The following is a 6000-nucleotide window of genomic DNA, read 5'->3' as shown; positions in this document are numbered from 1 at the left end:
TCTTTCTAAGATACAAAGAAAAAAGGATACATTTAATTATATAAGAATCAAAATTTTCCTCATGGCAAAATGCACTACAAAGGTCAGAAAACAAGCAAAAGAAATTGGGAAATATATTTAGAAATGGATAAGCCTTCTTTACAACTTTTGAGAGAAGCACATGTTTCTTTTTCCTTTAACCTGTTATGTGGGTATTAATCTATAATGTAAGTGCATGGTTCCTTTCCTTTAACCTGTAATGTGAGATTTAATCTATATGGTAAGTGCATGGTTCCTTTCCTTTCATCTGTAATGTGAGTGTCAACATGGGGCACTGTTTCCAAGCACAGACTTTGGATGTTCCTGTACTGGTCCCGTCACTGACCATCCACAAAAACTTACAAATGTTGCTTTACTTTCCTGGGGGTTAGAATCTTAGCTAAGAAATGGAAGCAAAATAGAACTTTCCCCCGGGATGATAGAAGGTTTAAAGGAGTAAATATGTAAGTGACTTGGCACAGTGCGTAGTACAGGAGAGATCAATATAAGTACTTAGCAATTTTTTAAAGAGACAGAGGAAAGAAATAAAATGTGGTGATTTCAATCTATTGATATATATTCTTGACATTAAACTACCTTTTCATTCATTGGATGACCTAACTTGCTCATGCTTTTTCTTACTCTAGTGAACGTGGGTAGCTAATATCATAGTTTAAAATTTTTCCTTTTATATTTACAAGTAAATTTGACCTGTAAATTTCTTTTTCCTTACAGTCCTAATCTATTTTCAGTATTAGGATTATATAGACTTCATAAGATGAATAAAGGAGCATTCTTTCTTTGCTACTCTCTAGAAGTTTTTCTTTGTTAATATTGATGTTATCTGTTTAACAGAAGTTGGATAGAATTCACCTCCCAAATGATCTGGCCGGGTCTGGTATTTTCTTGGTGAAAGATTGTAAACTATTGACTTAATTCCATTACTGGTGCAAGAACTCCAGCTACAAATTTCCTCTTGTGTCAGTTTTGGTAAACTTTAGGAGCTAGGAAATTGTCCACTTTACAGAAATGTTCAAATTTACTGGCATTTCATATATTCTCTGTTTGTACTCTCTGCTATAACACTGTCCTGATTCTTTCTGTATATTGTTTACTTACGTTTTTGTTTTGCTTAATCAAAGTTTGTTTTTTTAAATCTTTTCAAAGAATATTCTTTTGACTTACTAAATCACCTCAATTTTATACTTTTTTCTGTTTTATTAAGTTCTGCTCATATCTTTATTGTCTATTTTTCTATGTTCTCAGGGTTTATTGTTTTACTCTTCTGATGTCAATTAAAACTTGGTTATTAATTTTAATAACTCTTTTTACTTATAAATAGTTGAACTTTTTGAAGGTTCCAGTTTAGTTGTACGTATCTAAGGGTCAGCTCCTCCTCATAGTTGCTGGCCTAAGGTTTAGTTCACCCTATAGCAATGTATATATTGACATTTTTTCCCCTCAACTTTCTGTGTTTTGCTACTTCTCACTTCTCTTTGCAGAGAAGCCCTTTGAAATACCCTTAACTTATTTTACAGCCAATAAATCTTTAAAATACTGTGTATTTTTTAAGATAAATCAACTTATATAATTAGGCAGGAAATCTGATCTGCCATATTTTTAAAAACAGCATAAATTCACTCTTCTCCACGATTAATCTGCTGTATTACACGACCTTTGAGTTTTTAGCTTTATCAATGACATGTACTTTAAAAATGTTTGAAAGATCCTACCCAGTCTTTTAAAACATCCTTGCTCCTTGTTTCAGTTCTAGTTTTATGTATATTTTCTGCCTGGCACCTGATAATTCCAACATCTGATGGATGGTCTTGGGAATTTAATTCTGGTATTGATTGTTTTTGCTGATTCTCTCCACTTGTAGCTGATTTCTTCACTATTGTGTAAATTTAGATCATGAGCTCACGTTTAGCTAAACTTTATCTGTGGGAACGCTATAGGCCTGTGTTGAAGGTCTACCTCTCCAGAAAGGGTTTAGTTTTGTGTTTGGAATACCACAGATTTAGGAGCATTTTAAGTTAATTTTTTAGCTTCTGTTTGCAAGACCGCAAATAAATTTGCAACCCAAACACTGTGAACACAGATCTGCGGTTCAGAATTCTCAAGATTTCCTACCTGTTTCCTACCCAGAGCAGAGGCCAAGAGAATTTGCTCTTAGTCTCCCTTTGCCAGCAGATATTTTTTTCTCCTGGCACAGCCTTTCATTAAAGATGAAGCCAGGGATAGGTAGGTTTAGTTCTAACTTCCCATCTAGTAGGGATAGAGTCTTACCTCCTGCCTCCCATGTGGTCATGGCCATTTAAAAACAAGTCTCTATACCAGGTGTGTCATTCAACTACGGCCTGTATTCCAAATCCAGACAGCTGCCTATTTTTTATGGCCTATGAGCTATGAATAATTTTCACATTTTAACTGGTAGCATTTTAAATGGTTACCTAAGTACCTAAATAACATCCTCAATTTTGCCTCTTTGGTCTACAAAGCCTAAAATATTTGCCATTTGGCTCCATAAAAACAGGATTTCCAGCTTCTGTTCTAAGCTATCAAGATCTTCAATGCACTCTTAATAGAGCTATCACTCTCACACATGGACCACCCTTCCTTCATGGGTCCTGGAAATTTCGACTGCACACTTCCAAAATCAACCACGCACTTAAAAATAAGTTGTGTACATTTAACCTAGCATACCTAACCCATTTCTGTTAGGAGAATTTTTCAAGTAATCTTGCCCACCGTATTCTTCAGAACTTCATTAATAATGGCAAAAAACTGGCCTTACCTGGTGGCACGGTGGTTGAGAGTCCGCCTGCCGATGCAGGGGACACGGGTTCATGCCCCGGTCCGGGAAGGTCCCATATGCCGCGGAGCGGCTCGGCCTGTGAGCCATGGCCGCTGAGCCTGTGCGTCCAGAGCCTGTGCTCCGCAACGGGAGAGGCTGCAACAGTGAGAGGCCTACGTACCAAAAACAAACCAAAGAAAAAACAAAAAAAGGCAAAAAATTAAAACAACATTCAACAAAAATGCGAAATGTTCATAACAATTATAGAAGCACATACAGTAGAAAACTATAAACTGTTACTGAAACAGTGAGACATAACTTTTTATTCTTAAAGAACTATATTTAGGTCCCTTTTGTTTAAATAAGTATATTTCTGTGTATGTATGTATACAGTCATGTGTTTATATACACATACATTATTTGTATATTTATAGAAACATATGAAATACATACCTATACACATACCTTTGATTTATATTTGTATACATAGACAGGAATATAATTATATATTATATATTTATATACATTGAACTGAAAACTGGTAGTATACATATATATCGCGTATAAACGTGTGTCTACGTGCATGTGTAGAAAAGCAGGTTGACAGATATGGAAGCATGAGTTAGACAGGGTTCAAGATTTTAAAAGTACTTATGTGTAGGTAGTGAGGTTAAGGCCCATTTGATTGAAAATATTGCATATTTTTACATCAATTGTTATGATGACCAGATTCCTATGTCAATAAAATTATAAATAGCTATACATACTCGTATGTGTAATGTATAACTAAAAGATATATAGTTTTATATATGTATTATATTTATATTATATAATACAATTATACTAATACATTATATATTGTTATATAGAATATATTAACTATAGTGTATTATATCAGATAATAATAATTATATATTTATATATTATGATATAATTGTTTTATAATCAATATTACAGGATATATCATATTAATATTATGAACATATTAACCATAGAAATACATTTCATTACTCATATATTTTGTATATAATATATGCTAGGCAAAAATATATATTAATATAATACATGTTATACACTAATATAAATATTAGTATATTACACTTATACATCAATATAATATTTAATATTGGTACATTTATATTATTTTTAATATATACATAGCTAATGCTCTTTAAAGCCATCTGCTACAAGTAGAGTAAGACCAGGAGTATGGCCAAAGCAAACTGTAAAAATATTAGATTACTTATATTCATTTATATGTCATTTTCCTGGAATCTGCATCTGGCTACTAGAGAGGACACACAGCAAAATCAACAAAAAGTGCCCAAGACATAGGATCCTTTATTCATTGGAACCGCAAAGGAAACACAGTGCTATTCAGTCCCCCTTCAAAGAGCCAAGAGCAAACCTTGAAGCACCCAGTAAAAGCCAATTCAAACAAAAAAGCTTTTCCACTTAAACTGGAAAAAGTTAAGTTCCCAAGAGACCCCCTACATCAACCACTGAAGCTCATTTGGCAGTAAAAACAATAATGTTCACCGAACAACAAGAAACGCAAAACAATAGGTGTTTTACCAAAAACACAAAAAAGCAGCTAATTAGTGTCTTTCCTGTTTGAAAGAAGGGGGTGGGAAGTGGGCAGACGACCTGATAGGAAAGATAAAAAGAAAAGGAAAAGGAAAATAACAGTTTCCAATTTGACACTCAAGCTGTCTTCTGCATCCATTTCGTCAAGACCACCAAGTCAATGTGGAGGCTTTTTCCTCCTTCCCTTTGCTTTTCATGAGACTGATCACAACCAGCACTGCAGATTCCATCGAATTAAGGAATGCTGTTGCCTACATGTGTGAATGAGCTGTGAGTAAAGTACTGAAGTAGAGGACACCTAAAGTGAAACGTCTTCATGAATGTCCACGTGGCTGAGCAGCAAGTTAACCTTTCATAGATGTGCTAAAGAAGAAGAGTTGGGTTTTATTTTATTTACTTTTCCCTGGACTGTGTTGAATGACTATCATCGACAAGTTCAGGCTACTTTTTGCTGAGGATTAATGCACTGGGAGAGCTGAGAGAACACTGAACAGTAGAGCTGTCTTTTTCTTGACCAGTTCACCTTAGTTTCCCAAACTCTAAGTCTTTCCCTAATTCTTTCTCCTTTTTATTGTAGTAAAATGAACATAACACAAAATTCACCAATTTGATCATTTTACAATTCACTGTACCATTCAGTGGAATTTACTACTGTCACAATGTTGTGCAACTATCACCACTGTCCAACTACAAAACATTTTCATCACCCCAAGAGGAAACATACACCCATTTTGAGGAGTCATTCCCTATTTCCCTCTCTTCCAAACCCCTGGAAACCACTAATGTATAATATTTTCCGTGTGTATGGATTTGCCACTGCTGGACATTTCATATAAATGGAACCATACAATATAGAGCCTTTCGCGCCTGACTTCTTTCACTTAGTTGCATCCGTGATGTAGCATGTATCAGTAATCCATTCACTTCTATGGCTGAATTCCCTGATCCTGTTTTCTTCATACTGTTTGAATACAAAATTTAAAATAAGTTGAGAGTGAAGCTCTGTTTTAAGGGCACATCTACGAGGCCAATTCTTTAAAAAAAGGTGAAAAGGGAGATATTGTTGTGAAATGATAATCGTTGAGAAGCCTCAGCCAATTTGATAATGAAAAGTTTGGGAAATGTTGCAAAAAATTATCTGCTTTATATTAAAAGCCTTTTAAGCAAGGATTCAGGAGACTGTCTTTTTCTTGCAGGTAACTGAAATGAGTCAGAAGGAAATAACTGCCCTTTAAAACAGATTTTGAAAGGATTCTATTTATTCTTAATAGACGAATGGGAGTACAAGTAGTTCACATCCAATGTGGACTCCCTGTCCAAACACTGTTTATCGTTTTAGCCACCACTATCGAATTATATTTCTTGAGAGTAAGGCAGCTCAATTCCTGCATATTACTTTTTTTTCCTGCATATTACTTTTTAAAATTCATCTATCAAATTCATCAATCCATTAATACAGTATAAACAAGAGATGTTCATGTTTCAGTGCAGTTCAAATATCAGGTATAAAGAACCACCAGCAAGAAAAAGAATCCTATATCTCTTGCCAGAATGTGGTCAGCTCTGGGGTGCTTTGCTAGCTGAAACACACTTTCATT

The sequence above is a fragment of the Pseudorca crassidens genome, chromosome 17 (genome assembly GCF_039906515.1).
Source record: "Pseudorca crassidens isolate mPseCra1 chromosome 17, mPseCra1.hap1, whole genome shotgun sequence".
Classification (NCBI taxonomy): domain Eukaryota; kingdom Metazoa; phylum Chordata; class Mammalia; order Artiodactyla; family Delphinidae; genus Pseudorca; species Pseudorca crassidens.
The sequence above is the reverse complement of the archived record's forward strand: the minus strand, read 5'-3'. Positions refer to the sequence as shown.